Genomic DNA, 18,598 nt, shown 5'->3' on the forward strand with positions numbered 1-18,598 from the left:
AGAGACAGCAGCGGCGGGCACGCACGCGTCCCGCTCCGGAGGCTGCGGGTGTGAGCGCGTGAGGGAAGCAGAGAGTCGCGGAGGAAGGCGAGAGGGAGGGCGCACCGAGCCCAAGACGTCTCCGCCGAGAGGCAGCTGCGGCCCTACTCGCGAACACCGCAGTGTCCCCCCTCCACGCTCGCGACGCGGCAGGGGCGCGGCGAGAGCCCCGGAAAGGTCTCTCTCGGCGTGACAGTCAGTCACCGCTGCCCACGAGCCTCTCGGACAGCAAGCACCTTCGCGCCCGCGGCGCTGCACATGCTCCGTGCGCTAATAGCGCAGCAAGGCCGTTGCGGCGGGCGCGGGCACCGGGACGCGGGCCGGCGGGCTGGGCAGGGCTGCGCTCGCGAGCGGTCGCCGCGGCTGCCCGGGAAGGCTGCGGCTGGCTGCGGGGCTCCGCGCAGGGGAGGACAGGCTGCGGCCGGCGCGGCTGCGGCGCGCGCTGACAGCCCGGGCCGCCCCGACGCGCCCATTGGTCCGCGGCGCGCCAATCGGCGGCCACGGCTCTCCCTGCAAAGGGGGCGTGGCCTCAACTCCGTGGCCGCCGCGGAAACTCTGGGCCGCTCTTGGCTGCGAGTACAAAGCCGGCTGGTGGCCGTTCTGCGGCACCACGCGGGCCGCGCGCTGCCCGGCGGGCCGACGCCCCCGCGTCCCTCCCGAATTCTGCTTTTGAAAAATGCCCTTTCGGACGCAGACGCGCGCCTCGGAACCACCCCCCACCCCACCCCACCCCCGGCTCGGTGCAGGGGAAGTTCGTTTCCTTTTTCAAACGGCTCTGGTCACCTTAACGGTTTGAGCCTTCCGGAGGCACGGCCGCAGCCACGCTGACCCTGACTGGCAGGGGCAGGGCCGTTCGTGTATCCCGCGTGAAGCGCTCAGCCATTTCTCCCCCGCCTGCTCCTCCTGGCGGGCCGGGGGCCTCTCAGCGGCTTCCCCTTGCAGCTTTCAAAGGCTGCACGTTGCACTTAACTATTTGAAGTGTTTATAGGCGAATGCAACACGCCGGGAAGCTTCCCGCCCAGAGCCGGCTCCTCCTCGCCACCCGCCGCCTGCTCTGTAATTAGGGTGGCCCGGGAGAGACTGCTGACCCCAGGAGCCCCTCCCTGACGGCGCCACGGACGCACTGGCCCCACAGGTTCCTCGACTGAAACTCGCCGCAGGGGCCCTGTTGGTCGCCTTCTGGGTTCCTAGCTTACTCAAAGCCCATGTGCCTTGGAAGGCACTAGGGACGAAGCAGGCAGGCCAGAGCCCTGCAGGTTCAGGGACAGGAGCCACCGCCCCGGTAACTGCCTGGGTTTGAATTGGTCGCATTCTTCGACCTTACCTGGTGTTCACAGGTAGAAGGCTACCTGGCGGTTTGAGTGCATTAATCAAATGGCACTGTTTGGATTAAAGGAAACGGCATACGACAGTGATTTAGTGCCCTCCCTGGAAATGTTGAGGACTGATGAAAGTTGCATCTCTATTATTATATGACGGCTGCTCCCCTCTCTCTGCCCCTAACCACTCATATTCTCCATAAGCTGTTTGTCTCTCTGTAACTTTATGCCTACCATAGCTTGATTTATGGTGCTGACAGCATTGATTTGGAACAATCTAGATGCAACAGACTGAATTTTGTGGACCCATTCCCATCCACAAGTTAAATCCCTAATCCTCCATGTGAAAGTGCTTGGCAGTGGGCTTTGGGAGAGAATAAGATCATGAGAGCGGAGCCCTGGTGACGGGACTGGTGTCCTTAGGAAAGATGAGAGGCAGACGTGATGTCTCTGAGGATGCAGCTGGGAGGAAGCAGGAGGAGGGCCCTCACCAAGAACCTCAGCATGCTGGCATCCTGACCTCAGACTTCTGGCCTCCAGACCTACAAGAAATAAGCACCTACTGTTTGCACCACTCAGGTTATGGCATCAGTAGCTCAAGCTGGCGATGGGAGCAGACCAATGGAAAGTTTGTTTAACAACCTCTGCAGCATTAAGAAGTGACTAGGGGCCTTCCTATCACAGGCAGCCCTCCCTCCTATCTTACCTTCCACCTATCCTATGTAGCAACTTCTCACTCTAGTTGGCTGAAACATACACACCCGGTAAATAAGCCTGTTGCAATTATCTTTCCTCTCTGAAATTAAGTCCCACGTGGGCCCTGCCACTTAACACTCTGCCCTTGGCCATCTGATGCCACCGCCCGTACTGTCGCCTTGCTTTATTTAACTTGTTTTTTTTTTTTTTTTCAATGTGTTTATTTTCTTCGTAGGGAACAATCCTCCTTAAGTTAGGAATTGTGTTTTCACTTTCATTAGATTGACTCAGTACTGAGCATAATGCTGTGTTAAACAGCAGGCTACTCAAATTGTTATTGAATGAATACATGATGTTAGCAGCAATTTTCCGGGAGGAGAGATTGCCTTTTAGATTGAGGACCAGAGTGACACAAAAATGATATGCTGTGTTAAGTCTTGAAACCCTCTTGCTCGAAATGATGGTTCTGAAAACCGTACAATGGCTTGTGGACAGACGTGTGATCTTCGAGTTCTAAAGATGATGGAAATATTCCCACATCTCTGATGCACTGGTTCTCCGAGTGTGGTCCCTGGTACAGGAGCAGCAGCATCCACTAGAAAGCTGTTTCTCAAAGCGTATTGGATGTAAAGCTCCAGAGGTGGGGCCCAGCCATCTGTGTTTTCACCCTGGGATTTGGATGCATGGTGATGGTCGAGAACTTCTAGCGAATAGACCATGTGTTCAGTGCATTTCCAGGGTTGATTTAACCGAAATGCACATAAGAAGCACAGACGATCTTGTTAAAATGCAGATTCCCTAGTTCTGGAATGGAGCGGAGATTCTGCTTCCGGAATCAGCTCCCAGGTGATGCTAGTGGCCTGTATGTCGGATGGTGAGGAGGAAGGTGAGCCCACAGGCAGCACAAGGGCTCCGCCTCGAAGCGGTGCGTAGTTACGTGACTTTCTGTTGTGCTGTGCAGGAAAGGATCCTGAGGGTGCATTGATCTAAAAGCAGCCTGATCCATTGATAATGTCAGTCACGGGTACAGAAATGAAGAGTGTCACGCATACTGTGTATCTGCCAACTTTGATTTCCTGTTTCAGTCAAACTGGCCGCCAAGATCACTCTCTTTTTATTCATTTGCTTGTTCCTGAGACCCTCAAATAGATACAAATATTGAAATCAGTGTATTCTTTTATTAAAAGTGCTTCTTGGGGCAGGGCTTGGTGCAGCAGTTAAGACGCTGCTTGGGGCACCCCTCCCCCTATCTGAGTGCCCAGGTCTGAATCTCAGCTCCGCTCCTAATTCCAGCTTCCTGCTGATGTGTACCCTAGGAAGCAACAAGCGATGGCTCCAGTACTTGGTTACAGGCTACCTCATAGGAGACCCAGATTGAATGCCCAGTTCCCAGCTTTGGACTAGACAAGTCTCAGCAGTTGCAGGCAGGCATTTGGGGCATGTGTATGTCTCTTTACCTTTCAAGAAAACAAAATAAATGAATAAAAATTCAAACAAAGACAAAAATAAAAACACATTTGGCAAGCCTTGGTAGCTGTATCAGTGAAGAGCGTCTTCTCTGGGGAGAATAAACTGTCTAGGTTTTCAAAAAACCTTTTCTTTCTTTTTAATTACGTGGGCTGCAGATAAGGATGACCACCAATTTAAAACCCAACGTTGACAACTCCAGTTTCTTTTTCTCCTGACTCTAAGGTTTCAGAATGACCCAGATATCTCTGACAGGCTGACCTGAAGTGTATCCTCAAAGCTCCCAGGGTCACTGACCCATCCTGAGTCTGGACAGTTCCCGGCTTGCGGGAGCTATCCCAGATCAGAAGGCACCAGCTGCACCCCTGTCTGATCCTCAGCCTAGGCCCCTCGTGATTAGCTGAGCATGAATTGAGCTTCAGAGCTGACCTGCAAGTGACCAGCCCTGTCAACCCATCCTTCTTCTGAATGAGAGACCCCTGTCTGCCTGACCTCCCAAGAAGACACTGCTGTGAAGAGCCTGGATATCCAAGCCCCTGTTGTCACAAAGCAGGCAGGGATCTGGGAGAAAATTCAATAGCCTCTTGGAGATCATCAGTTATAAATGACAAAGAGAAATGCTACAAGGCTGGGGAGTAATATAAAAAGCAAAATATTCATGAGTTTATTGGGGAGGCAAAAAATTACACTAGATTATTTTTAAAATGTGCTTTTTCTTAATGTTCTACAACACAGGTTGGCCAATCAAGACACCTGTCTCAGAGACAGCACAAATGCCCATCCTTTAGTCCTGGCTGAGTGGAGTCCTGCCCATCTTATACTGCAGAGAAGCTGAGAGAAGCACCTGAGGACATCTCTTTAGACAGCATGCTCCTCCACTCACCCTACCCCAAATTACTTCCAATCACAAACTTACTTGCAGATGCGTCTGTGTGCAAATCAGTGGGCACAGTGGTCATGTTTGTTTGTTGAGAGTTGCATACTGAGTCATTGCCTGCCCATGCCCCACAGCTACTGGAGTGGGAAAAGTGTGTATGATTATGTGTGTGTGTGTTTATAGGCACACGAGGCAAGGATCCTAAGTGTCAAACAAATCCATAGCAAAGTATTGATTAATCAACGACTCTCATTTATTCAATGAATACACTGCTGAGAGCCATCCACGTGCCAGGCTCTGGCTATGATGACAGGGACAACATAAGTTCCTGCTCCCTGCTCTCAAAGCACAAAGGATACAGCTGCTCTTCCTCCACCCAAGGAGCACCCTTTCGCACTACCAAAACACTGAGAACTCACTCTGCAGTAGAGGAAGCAAATAAATGAGTGAAGCAGTGATCCCCTCTTTGCCGTGGTTTTCCTGTTTGTGGTTTCAGTACCCACAGTTAACTGTGTACTGAAAATCTTCTTTGCTTTGACTGTTTTGAGAGAGACCACATTCACATCCATTTTTGGCAGTAGATTGTTATTCTTGTTCTATTTTATTATTGTTGTCAGTTTCTTGTGCCTAATTTATAAATTGAATAGGTATGTATGTACAGGAACAAAAATAGTATACAAGGGAATACAAGAGTTAGACATCTGCTGGGAGACTTGGAGGGTATTCCCTGCAGACAAGGGAGGACTACTATGGTATAACAAATACTGCAACAGAGGCAGTGCAAAATATGCAGTGATACACCAGGCACAGAGGAGGGTCAGCCATTCATGGAGTTGTCCAGTTTGTTGATTAACTTTCTGGCTCGCAAAACACTGAAGAGTGATAGAGAGAAATCTGCTGTTTGCACCCTTAGTGTTGAAAGTCTAAGAGATATGAGTTCCCTTTTTATGAGTCTAGGAAACATTCTTTTGTTTACATCTTGTTTTATTCCACAAAGGATTTGAGGACAGCCTATATTCAATAAAATCAATAGCTAAACAAATAAGAATAAATGTAAAACAGAAAACATTATTTTTATGTCTATTATTTTCATATACTTGAAAGGCACAGAGAGACAAGAGAGATTGAAAGATCTTTCATCCACTGGTGAAGTCCTCAAATGCCTGCAACAGCCAGGGCTGGGCCAAGCCAAAGCCAGAAGCCAGGAACTCCACCCAGGTGTCCCACATGCATGGCAGGAGCCCAAGCCCTTGAGCCATTACCTGCTGCCTCCAGGAAGCCTCAGTAGGAAGCTGCATCAGAAGCAGAGCTGCATCTGGTACAGCCATGGAAGCCAGGTGTCCCAAGCAGCAGCTTACCCTGCTGTACCACAGTGCCTGCCTCTCATGTTCTTATTTAAAATTAGACTATGACTACCTTTGCCTCCTGCAGCTGGGAGAAGGCTGTGCAAATACTCATAAATCAGATCAGTGGGGAAATAAATCACGTATCACTTCCTTCCATATTCATTTCAAATCCTGCCAGTTCTGGGCTGGATTCAAGAGAGTGTCTGAGCATGTGGATGGCCAAAGGCCAGCCCAGAGCTCAGGGGTCAAGCTATATTGTAGTCTATCAGTGAGAAAAAATTCCCTTTCATGCGGGAAGATTAGTTTGACGTGCTCCCAAAAATGGAGCAGCCGGAACGATGTGAAGAGACTCCTGAAGAGGATAGAAGAAGCAAAGCAAACTAGCAAAACCCTTTCATTTCCCCCCAAATAGCAATAAGCCTGCTGTGTTACTGAACACTTTGAGGAAGTAGAGCTTTGAACATTCTTAAAGGGACCAGAAGTAGATTGGCGGTGAGTGTTTGGCACAGTGGTTAAGAGGCTGCTTGGGATGCTTGTGTTCCAAGTCAGAGTGCCTGGGTTCAGGGCTGGCTGTGCTTCTGATCTAGCTTCCCGATCATGCACACTCGGGAGGCAGCAGGTGAAAGCCCAAGTGCTGAGGTGGGAGACCCAGATGGAGCTCTGGGATCCTAGCTTCAGCCTGGTCCAGCCCTGGGTGTTGTGGGCATTTGGGGAGTAGTGCATCTTCTTACTGAGACATCCAGCGGATGGAAGTTCTCTCCCTTTCTCTCTCTCTCTCTCTCTCTCTCTCTCTCTCTTGTTTGCCTTTCAAATACATGAACTTTTTTTTTTAAAGTTAAGTTTTGAATCTGGGTTTGTTTTGAAACAGAAGTAAGAGAATAAGGAAGAAAAGTATGAGTGAGATAATGAGTTTAATGGGAGAAGAAATTCAAAGCCAGGGATGCCCATGAGAATGACAACTGTCCCTCTCCCCACTGTCCTTGTCCCCTCAGCGATTTGCAGAATCCTAGACAGGGAGTTGGATTTCTCCTTTGACATTGGATAGGATTATTTCCAAATTTAATTAAGAATGCCTTCAAATAGGTGTGAGGACCAGGGAAAATTTAAATAAAAGATGATTATCAAGACTGTAAGTGTGGGGGCAGGCATTGTGGCACAGCAGATTAAAGCGAGCATTTTATACATGTTACCTGTGATTCACACAACAGACCCATGAGGTTACTGTCATTTTCATTTTACAGAAGACAAAGCTGAGACCTAGAGAGGGTTCTGTACCTTACAGCAGAACCCACCGCTAATGAAGTGGAAAAGCAGGATTTGAACCCTGGAGCCTGGATTCTGGACTCCACACAGTGCACTACCACAGGAATAGGCATCTTGATCCTGACAGCAGAAATGAGCACTCCCTGTTCCCTGCTGGCCTTCACTGGGAGGCAGACAACAGGTCCCAGTAGCCCTCCAACAGGAAGCCTACGACTCATCTAGGGTGCCTGTTGAAGCCCAGATTTCTGTACCCCACCCAACAGATCTGGAATTCTGAAACTGGGAGTCTGTAGTTTAGACAAGCCTGCTGGTGACCCAATCAGCTGTCCGTAACCTTTGCTTTGCAGCCTAGGCTGTCCATTCGAGTCACCTGGGGAGGGAAAAGGTAGAGCCTTGTCCAGGTCCCCCCAACTCCCACAAAATCAGATTCAGCCAGGGGCCCAGCTAAAGCTCCCCAAGTACAAGCAAGCAGAAAAGCACTGCTTTAACACTTTACGGTGCGGGGCTATTGAAGCAATAATTTGGGTAACTTAAATCCATGCTAACAGCCAATCTGCAAAATCCTAGGTCTTTCTAAGGCCCACTTTCTAAGTGAGATTCTCTTTTTTAATAGTGTAGCTGCACGTGCAGCCCAAATGCAGCCAGGTAATTGTCCACATGCTGCACATGGCATCAGGCAGTCTGACCGTTACTGGGTGCGGGGCCTCCAGGCACTGAGCCGCGATACTCCCCACGCTCCCTCGCCGCATTTCCTCTTTTGGTTACTGCTGTCATCCTGGAAGCCTTCATGCCTACCCTCTGACTCTGCCCCAGGCACGGAGCCTGCTGAGCATCCATGGGGAGAGGCGCTCCTGGCTGATGCCTGACACCCACCCCCCTCCCCGGGAGAGGAGAGGCAGGCGGTGCCAGTGCCCCGGCTCAGGACTCTCGGAGAAGGACTGGGAATAGGGTTAACTCTTGAAGGTCTGTGCTAATGAAAGGGTGTGCTGGTGTGAAAAGTGCCTGCCATGGATAACTTTAGAAATTTAGAACTTCAATATGCAATTGTGTGGGGTTTTTTTTATTTAAAATCTTGGAGGTATTTATCTTATTACTTATATATATCCATTGGTCTATTGTTAAAATCAGTTTGCTAGTATGTTTATGTATGTTACATATTACATGTTTAAATAGTATGCTTATAAACAGAAGAAAAAGAATCACATGGAGTTGTTAACAGTGGTTATACTTATTTTTAGTTTATATTTTTATTTGAAAGTCAGATTAAGAAAAATAGAAAGTGACCTTCTACCTGCTGTTTCACTCTCCAGATTCCCAAAACAGCCAGGGCAGCAAATAATTCCATCCAGGTCTCCTGTATGGGTGATCAGGGACCCAAGTACATGAGCCATCATCTGCTCCTCCCAGAGTGTGTATTTGCAGGAAGCTGAATTGGAAGTGGATATGGGACTTGAACTGAGGCACTCTGATATGGGATGTGGGCATCCCAAGTGGTGCCTCAATCCACTGAGCCAAAACTCCCAACTCAACAATGGCTACTTATGAATGCAAATTAGGGGACTCTCAATTTTCATCTTTATACCATTCTTTTAAAGGATTGGTATTATGGGTGATTTTAGCTTCCTTTTATACCATTCTTTTTGAAGGGTTGGAATTATGGGTAATTTCAACTTAGTTTGCCATGGGTTTTTCTGTATTTTTCCAAAGAAATATATTTATTTGTTTTAATCTTCCAGTTCTCCAAGGAACATCTATTAAGCCCTGTGCAAATGTTGATGATGACAGAAGCACAGAAAGCTTGCTTACAGCCTGTTCTCTGCCTTTTCATGCTGGAGAAGTGAGTCCCTCCTCCACACACACAAAGAAAAACAGCATTAACTGTCAAAGATTAAAATCCAGTTTTCATGAAAGGCAAGTTATCTATAAAGCAAAGTCACTGCCAAGTGCAGTTGTCTTCTTCCAAGATAACTAGACACCCTGGCCCAGTCTCTTCTTCCAGGGAAGTGGCTCCTAACAGAATCATTCTCAAGTGCTAAGACCTCTCTTGAGTAGAGGGGTTGGAGGTGAGCTGTTGGTTTCAGGACAGTCCCCTTCCTGCAGAGGGAGGACAGAATGCAAAGTGCAGAAGGAAATTCTAGTTAACACTACCCTTCGGCTGGTCTAGGAGCTGTCAACAAAACAGACACCCATGAGGATCTTTTGTGTCCTGAGATCACTTAGAGCTATATGAAGATTTGAGATCCCAAACAGCTGTGTTGACTGCCGCTCTCTCTTGAAACCCAAGGCAAATCAAACCTCAGAGTTCGATGGGCGAAGAACAAAATCAACCGAGATTGTCTTTTAGTTTTTGGCTGGGAAGATAGAGTTTTACAAACAGTAAGGCGAGACGTTGTTAAATCTTCTTCCAGAGAATTGCCTGGCAACCTTCTTGAAGCCCCACATTGCACCAGGATCTTGGACAGTCACAGATAAATGTTATCAGCACTCTCTCTTTGAGGCAGTCTGGAAGTGCCTCCAGTATGAAGTTAGGCTCCTTAGGCTGGGGTGAAGGCAAGCAAGCATCCTCACCCGGCTTCCACACAGACCGCCTTTTCAGGGACTACTGAACGAGCTCCCATTCAGGATCACTTGCCTGTTGGGGTTTTATCCTTCCTGACACGGGACCCCAGGGCACCGTGAAGGGCTGGGTCTGGGGACGCAGAGTCCACTTTGGAAAAGCCGCTGGCTGGCCAGGCTGACTTCCTGTTGAGTTTTCAAAGACAGGCTTTGAGAATCCTCTCCCATGACCATGTCAGCTCTTTCTTTGCCTTTGATCCTTTATGCTTGACTTTCTGTCCTGGCTGGGTCCCCACAGCCCCATTTTCTTCTGCTTTCCCTACAGCAGGATCTGGCAGAGCCTCCTGATCGCTCCTCTGTGCTTCCTGAGCGCAGTGCAAGCTGGAGTCAGGCAGATCTGGGTGTGAATCCTGACTGCACCTCCTACTAACAGTGCAAGGATCTCTTGCTCTGCTCCTCAGCTTTCTCAGCAGTAAAATGGGAATGATGATAATTATGTCAGTCGTGATAATTTGAAATAATGAAGTCAGAGGGCTATGTGTGAGACTCAAACCTTGTAGGTGCTATACTCATTCATTCGTTCAAATAATATTTTAGTGTTCCCCGATGAAAAGCAATGAACTAATCACTGGGAATACAATGTTGGCAAGAACCAGTGTTCTTTTCTTATAGAATCTGAGAAATGGACAGTAATTGCAAAATTACATTGGTGCCTGAATAACTAGTAAATGAGGCAGATACTATGTTAACAGTTAAGGAACCTAGACCCCTTTAGGCTGTCAAGGCAGCCAGGCATCTCTGGAAAAGTCATGTCTGGGGCAAGATCTGAAAGGTAAAGATGGTGACCAGGCAAAATGGGGCTTTCGTTCCTGCCTACAATGCACAAAGTGTGGAGGTTTGCAAACAGCCGGGTCCCCAGCTTCACACTGTCCTCCCTCTGAGTCCTGGGGAACAGACAATGTCAGGGTTTCAGTTGTTCTTCCCGTAGTGGCTTAGAGAGGTGGAAGGAGTCCTGTAGGTGTGCACAGATACCGAACTGCTAGTGTATAATGTTGGCCTAGCCACTTAACCACTCAGCCTCAGTTTCTCACCATTGTTGTTAATGAGCCTCACCTCCAGGGATGTGGTAGGAAGATTAAATGAGAGTCAGTAAGGGGGGAGGGTATGGCGGCTGGAAGCAGGTGCACTGGAGTTGGGCTGCAGAAGTGACCATATGGGTTTGAGCCCTGCCACCTGCTAGTCATGTGACCTTGCACAAGCAACTTAACCTCTCTGTGCTCTGGGGTTCCCATCCATGACATGAGGTTTGTAAAAGTCCCTCCCTCACCGGGTTGCTGGAAGGATGAAATGAATTCACACACACAAAGCACTAAATCAGTGACCAGCACATGGCTAGTGGGACCACTATAAGTATCACATATCCTGGCATCAGGTAAGTTTTCTGGCCATGGTGCCTTTTCCACCTGACCCAGCCTCACCGCACGACCTCCTGGCATGGACATGTCTGAGTGTGTGGGAACTTCCATTGCTAAGATCTGGACCAAACACTCAGAAGCTGAGGTCATGAGCCCAGTGCAGATCCCAGCCTTTTTGGGAGGAACTCATGGGTCCTGTCTGCCATCATGCAGAAGGGCCCTACCTGTATCCTCGAACTGAGCTGTCCATGATGGACCAGGCAGGAAAAAGAAGGTAGAGAGAAGGTGAGGAAAACTCTCTTTCAAGACTTCTGCAGGCCAGGAGGGGGGCAGAAAAGGTGCAACCTCTCTCACTGAAGCTCCAGACCACATCTGCTCACTCCTTACCTGTCTCCTGCCCAATCTGGTTTACAATTAGTTGCACAGTCAAGGCTAGAGTTGCAAGGTAAAGCCTATGGGTATGTCTGTTTCTCCCAAGACATCCATTCAAGGTGCTGCACCTACTCTCTGCTAGGGTGTCAATACAGGTATTCCTCCCACCACCACCAATGGCTGACTTTAGCCCAAATAATCATAGTGCCCAAGGCTATTATGTGAGAAATAGGCTTTGCTGTTAGCAACTGCCTCTTCAAGCTGATATCTTTATGATCCTTCCAACTCCACAATTGAATCCAACTTGCCAGGACCAGCCTGGGTGTCCTGGTATCCCAGGAGCTGGTGGCAAGGTATGGGGCAAGAACAAAAGTGCTACGGGCCAGAGTCTTCATCTCATTTAAATTTCTTCATACAATGCCTGGAAGCAATATTTTCTCCTGTTTCACAGATAGAGAAACTGAGGCACATAGCCCTCGCTGAAGGTCACACAACCAGGAAGCAGAACTGGGGTCCAAATCCTCCCTTGCCTGGTTCTAAATTCCATGCTTCCTCCATTTGCCATCACCAAGCAGGCCCTGAATCTCTGAACGTGCTTCTCATTTGCTAAAGATCTGTCAAATCATTGCCTCTCATCGGCACGGCCACTGATTCCCTGTGGGTCCCAGAAAGGGTGCCCTGGGCGGCTCTCTCCTTCCTTCAACAGGTGGCAGAAGACCTGGGGAGGAAGAGGTTGCTTCTGCCTTCACAGGACAGAGGTCTAAGCCATAAAGTATTGGAGTTCAGGTCTGGGAAAGCTCAGACTTCAGAAAATCTGCAGTGTGCTCTCCCCCCTCCTCCTTTTCCTCACCCCTACACACACATGCACACACACACACATTCACACACAAACTCACACACACACACACACACTCACACACACTGTCCTCGTGCAGCTTGCATCTGGTGGAAAGGCGTGCCAACTGAGGTGTTGAAATCCGTGGAGAGTCATGATTTGGCACCTGTGGAGTACTTTTCAGCACTTAGGAATGACAGCTTACTCATCCCCACGGCCCTTCCAGAAAGGTTGTGTTCGTGCCATCCCGGAGGGAAGAAATCCGAGGAAAGGCTCTGAGTGGTCAGGGCCAAGCTGGAGTTGAACTTCTCACCCCTGCTCCGTGGGGGGAGCCACAAGGCCTCTCGTAGTTTCCTCCTGCTGTTTGAATTCCGGATGACCTTGGGAAAGCCACTGACCCTCTGCAGGCCTCCTCGTCTGCAAAATAAGGAGGTTGTTCAGTGGCTCTCGAGGACTTGGCGAATCCACGGGGCACCTTGGGATACGGCAATGGCAGCTGGCGGGGCCCGATGACAGCTACCACTGATGGAAGGTCTTGGGCACACTTACTTGGTGCCTTATGATTAAAATTCGCACTTTTTAAAACAAACCTGCAAGGTCAGAATGTCCACCTCATTATAGAGATGAGAAAACTAAGCTTCACAGAGGTCACGGGATTTGCCCCAAACACAGAGTGATACTGCTGAACCCGGAGCCCACTCCCACGTGTACCGATGACACCCACTGCTTCCCAGGAGGCAGTCTGTCACCTGGGTCATGTCTGGAGCAGGGCCATGGCTTTCCCGTGCTTCTGCGACTGCCCCATTGGTGCTTAGCCCGGGGCTCTGTGATAAGCGGGTAGTGAAGGTGCTGGGGGGCTTGATGAGCAGCTTGGGCACAGGTGCTGGGTGGGCCAGGCAGCTTCCCAGGGAGGGAAGGCACAGAGCCAGCTGCTCTGGGGCTGACCCTGCAGTCACTGATAATGCGTCGAAGCAGGAGTGCAGTGGGGAAAAGGCGCAGGAGGCCCTTCCCACATTCCTCCCCACTCAGCACGGAGCTGCTGTCAGAGCCCATTGCCGTCACGGCACGTCTGCACCTTCCGCGTGCTCTTCCAAAGATGCTGACCTACTTTCTGTCGGGCGGCAGTGTGTCCCAGCAAACGCTTTCCCACTTGAGAGGCTACAGGTGGGTGCTGCGCCCATGATCTGCTGGATAAAACCCAGCCTTCAGGCCTGAGTCCCCAAGGCCCTTGCTGCCCTGCCCTTCCTTGCCTACCTCTCCAACTTCCTGTCCCTGGTTTTTCTTTGGTCACTTGCTGCCACCATTTGCAGATACACTACAGTCTCTCACACCTCCAGGCGGGACAGGTAGCACAGTTCTGAGGTTAACCCAGCTCTCAGAAGACGGACCTCCTGGGATCCTATTGTATTTCTACAGTGCTGTGTAATCTTGGTCAAGCAACTCAATGTCTTCATCATTTCCTCATCTTTGAAATGGGTGCAATAGCAGTATCTATGTTGTAGGAAACTTGTGACAGTTAAAGAAAAAATAGTATGTTTTCAGAGCACATTCCAGATGATTCTGCCATGCAGGCAGGTGTGGGGAGCAACTGGGAGCAACCCGGACTAGACTAAGTTACTGGAATTAAGACTTATTCTATGTATCTGCTCTCCCACAATATGGCGCTGGGAGAGGAGTAAAAACAGCTTCTACACAGCTGCCTCCAGTTCAACCAATAAACTGTAGGACCTACTCCTGATTGGAGGAGAGCAGCGTACTCGGCGTGTGGGTAGCAGAGTTGGGATTGGTGGAAGAGGACTATAAAGGAGGAGAGAGACAACATGCACCAGGAACATCTAAGAGGAACATCTATTCGAAGGAACACCTGAGCAGCCCCCGAGAGAGCTGGCCGGAGGTGTGCCGCTCCCCCGCGGAAGTGGGGAATGTGGCAGGGGGAACCGCCAACCCGGGAAGAACCAGCAGCAAACCCGGGGAGGGCCGAGCAGACAAAAGAACAGCGCAGGGTCCTGTGTCGTTCCTCCACGAAGACGGGGAGCGACATAATGGTGCCGTGACTCAGATATGAAGCCTAGGCAGGGTTTAGTGTTGTTCCTTCACGAAGAGGGGGAGCGACAGGCAGGGTTTGGAATGCCTGAGTCAAACCATAATCTCCAAGAGGGCGGAGCAGTTGTCTTATGTGTCTTCAAGTTCTTGGTACTTATCTGGCATACAAAGTTAGCATCCTGGGAATAGTTTTTGAAGGAATGAATGAGTCTATGTATTTGGAAGATTTAAATGTAAACAACCCTGCCCTCAAAACCAGACACCCAGCCACTATCGAGAACTAGTTTCCACCTAAATCGGCAACCCACGATCCTGGTCATCAAGAGGTGCCTTGGCTGAGAACTCCAGAAGAGAAGCTGAGTTGAACTGGGCCAGGAATGAACAAGTGGACATTTAATACCCATCCCCAGACAAGCTAGGAGCAACAGACGAACTGGGACTCGTGCAACAGAGAAGAGAAGGAGCCTTCCACCAGAGACAGAGTTTTGGGTAACTCACTATTTAGATGTTTACTCTGCATTTCTATTTTTTTTTTTTTTTGGTCAGGCTTTTGTCCAAGTCTCACGGCCCATGCCAGGTTTAGACTTGAAATGAACAAATGCATTTCCTGAGTCCTCACACCTAATTCCAAATGGAAATGCTAGGAAGTGTTTCTGACCAGCTATACTGCTGGGACAAAAATTATTCTTAGCACAATAGTGTGGGTGGCAAGCCAGGTTTTCTTCCTTCCTATGTGATTGATGTTCAATTAGGCTGCTGAAAACTAGGACAGCGTTTCTATGTGTGGAGGAAAGGTTGGAGGGGGCACGATATAGCATCTCAGTGTCAGGTAACATTTTGCTTTTCCTTCTTGTGCTATGCTGTCTTGAAGGGCTTCATCCAAGGAACTGTTTGCATATGGAGTATAATGGAATTCAATGAAGAGGGCCACAGTGCTAGCTTTGCATTAGTCAAGATCAATGGGGAAGCAAGAAAGAAAAAAACCAGGCCATTCAGTGTTCTTTAGTAGCACTCAGGTGGTAACCCAGAAGAGTCAAAACTCTCACAATACATGGCAACAGAGGGCATATTTCTCCAGCTTGCACTATGCATTCAATCAAAACCAGGGCACCCAGGCTGCATTAAAATGTATGCAGAGGCCCAAAGGAAGCAAAGCTAGGAAAGTCAACATTTAGAGAAAAGGCTGGAAGCAAACATATTCCAAAGGACCACTCTGTGTTAGGTGCACTGTGGACAGCATGTCACCTTTGCGGAGTAGAGCATGGCCATTCCTTGTTTACAGATGACAAAACTGAGATGACAGGGAAGTTAGGTAATCACCTCCATAAGCAAGTGGCTGAACTGGGCTGTAAACGCAGAAGATGGATTCCTAAGTCTGCATCCTTTCCCACTGTGTCATGTCTTGGGCCAGAGAGCGCTGACTCAGGTCCTCAGGGAAGGCCACCTGGGGTTGCCAAATAAGGGGAGGTAATTGATTACACCTGGCTGGGGGAGTGAGTGAGGAGGCAGAGCTGGAGGGGATGGCCTCACCAGGTGTTCTGATGCCAGTGTGTTCCCTGGCTTGGGAAAGTAGGAGTGTGCCCCATTCAAGCCAAACAGCAACCGCTGTCCGGGCCATGGCATTGGCTGGCGCATTGCCGCTGGCTGCTGCTATAAAGGGCAGCAGGTCACACCTGGGAATACAGGCTCCAGAAACAGTGAGAGCTAGGCCCAGGAGCAGCCCCCTTTCTAAATCAGAGAGGTACAAGGGAGAGCTAAAATGACAAAGGACCCCCACTAGAGCTAAATAGATATAGGCAAGCTATGGCTGTTGGTTACTGAAGTAGCCCACTCTCCAAATCTATCTCCATGGGCCCAGGCGGCTCTCAAACAACATTCTATGGAAAGAAGGATCCAGATGCCACCAGCTTGACCCAGTGACGAAGGTACATTGAGGGTATGACATAGTGGCCGATTCAAGATAAAAGAACGCTGGCTGTACCTGTTTGGGATCGGAGATGAGTTACTCTTACCCTGAATCTCTGTTGCTTCATGTGTAAGATGGTGAAAAAAACTAACACTTAACTCCTCTGGACCCCAGAGTCCCGTGGGTCCCTCTTGTGTGTGCTCTGCCCTTAGCGGTCACCACCTGTGCTGGGCTGCCTTCGCTGGAGCCCTCTCACCCATGCAGGCAGAGTCCCCTGTGCTGGAGCTGCAGGCATATGGACAGCCCCGCTCACTCTTCTTGAGTTGGGATGAACTCTGAGGTGTCATTTAAGCTCCAGAACTCTCCCTCCCACCCCCAACCCCACCCCATCGGGCTGAGGCTGGGACCTTGCCTAAAAAATCACACCCTGGCTTGCCTTCTTCTTGGTCCCCATCCTACTTTCCCTTTTTGCTTTGTCCTGGGAGCAACTCTAAGAAATCTCAGATTCTCTTAGAGGTTGCTTCTGAGCAAGCCAACCTAAGATGCCACCTGGTTGGGTCATTGTAAAGATTAAGCGATTTCCTCCATGTAAAATGCCCAGCTCAACACCTGGCTAAGCAGTGACCTATAAATGGTCACTGTGCATGTTTAGATGGAACCTGATGAAGTTGCCAGTAATGGCTACTTTTGACTCAAAAGTGGCAATTCCATCTGGAATAACCTAACGTGCTTGTATGGCCCAGGCTCATGACAGTCTCCCACCAGCCATGGTGAAGACGAGACATGGCCTGGTCCATGGACCCCAGCCCAGTGTCCCTTCTCTCTGATCTATCCTTCCTAGAGCAGGGCTGGCCACAACTGTTCCCTTGGTCACTGGTGCTTGGGCTTGACCAGGCTGGGGCTGGGATGGATGCACTTGTTATTCCACCAGAAAACCACGTGAATCTGGGCTCCACCTGGCACAGGAGACAGGGCGGGGAAGCCATCTGTGTTTGTCATAAATAGGAAAAACGTTTTCAACTGTCCCAAGAGCAGTGTTTGGTACACATATTTTTTGTTTTATTTTCCTCAAAAGATGACTTTGGTGGCCTCTTCCCACCAGCTGTTGTGAGCCTACTCTTTGAAGGGCTGTGGTGTATGTCTGGGACATTTCGGCTTCCAAGGCTACACAAATGACTACCGGCTTCGTGTTTGCATGGCAGGCTCCCGGCTGACAGGGACAGAAAACGAGCATGGAAAATGGCTGTTTGTGTTTCCTCTGGCTGTCCCCCTCCAACCTCATGATAGTGCGGAAAGTTCATGTTACAAACAGTCCATCCCCTATCTCAGCCAAAACACAGCGTCCCCTCCCCTCCGTCACGAGAGGACCCTGTGTTGGGTGAGACTCTGTGCAGGGGTATGGCTTCCAATAGAGAAGCCAAGGCCCAGACTGGTGAGCAGTGAAAGAGAGAAAACCAAGGGTACCGAATGACCTGCTCAGATGACAAGGCCCAGTCCTCGCTGACTTGGGAGCTACAGAGCATGGAGAGAGGGTCTTGACCAGGTGCCCTGTGGAGCTTGGGTAGGCAGCAAAACCTGCCCAGTGAGGGCGGAGCCTTGGCTGTGCTGTGACCTCAGCTTTTACCCCATCGTGCAGAACTTTTACCATCTGGTAGAATTCATATGCTCTTTGCTCATTTATCGTCCATTCCTGTTCCTCCCCTCCCCTCAACACACACTTGGATGTATGCTCTATAAGAGTAAGGATTTTTTTTCCTGCTGCATTCCCAAAGCCCAGAACACAGGACAGGTGCTCGATATATATTTATTGATGGAAGGAATGAAATATAATTGCCTATATGGTCAATATTCAAAAGTGCAGAGGCAACTAATGACACTGAGGCATGATATAAGATTGGATTTTGCTCAATGTACTATACATTCAGCTAAGGCAGGAAACACTCAATCCAAGCGTAGAAGGGATTTGTGACAATAAGAAATGAAACAAGGAATGGTTTTGCTTTCCCAGAAAATACCATTCATGAGAACATGCCTATAGATGTGGCTGTTTTGTCTATAGACCACAGCCTTTTTAGATGTTTCTGGATATTCATATGTTTAGCATTAGGTAGCATCAAGCCATGAGTATTCTCAGACAAAAGCAAGCAAGAGAAACATTTGCTTGAGGAGCCAAATGGCCCAGCTTCTCAGACCTGGGTTTCCAGGGGGTACAGACAGATAGAAGTGCCCGTGAGTTCCACGCTAGTCACAAAACAGGGAGGCCACTGGTGGGCTCCATTCTGGTTCAGACAAGACCCAGTACCCCCACAGTGAGGCCCTCTGCCCATATGGGGATTTCTCCCGGAAAGTCTGTGTGATCTGCACGAGCTGTCATAGGGATCCCATTGATGTCTCTTTGGCAGGAAGAGAGCCGCCCCCAAAACACACAGAGGGCCCACAGATGTCACACTGGCGCCCTGCCAGG

General features: G+C 49.5%; 1 protein-coding gene across 1 annotated transcript in view; it reads right to left on the reverse strand.

Annotated features, from left to right (window-relative positions):
* NAV2 (neuron navigator 2) overlaps positions 1-18,598 on the reverse strand; it is a 757,965-nt gene that overhangs the window by 416,123 nt on the left and 323,244 nt on the right. The window lies entirely within an intron of this gene.

Source organism: Oryctolagus cuniculus, chromosome 1, assembly GCF_964237555.1.
Source record: "Oryctolagus cuniculus chromosome 1, mOryCun1.1, whole genome shotgun sequence".
NCBI lineage: Eukaryota > Metazoa > Chordata > Mammalia > Lagomorpha > Leporidae > Oryctolagus > Oryctolagus cuniculus.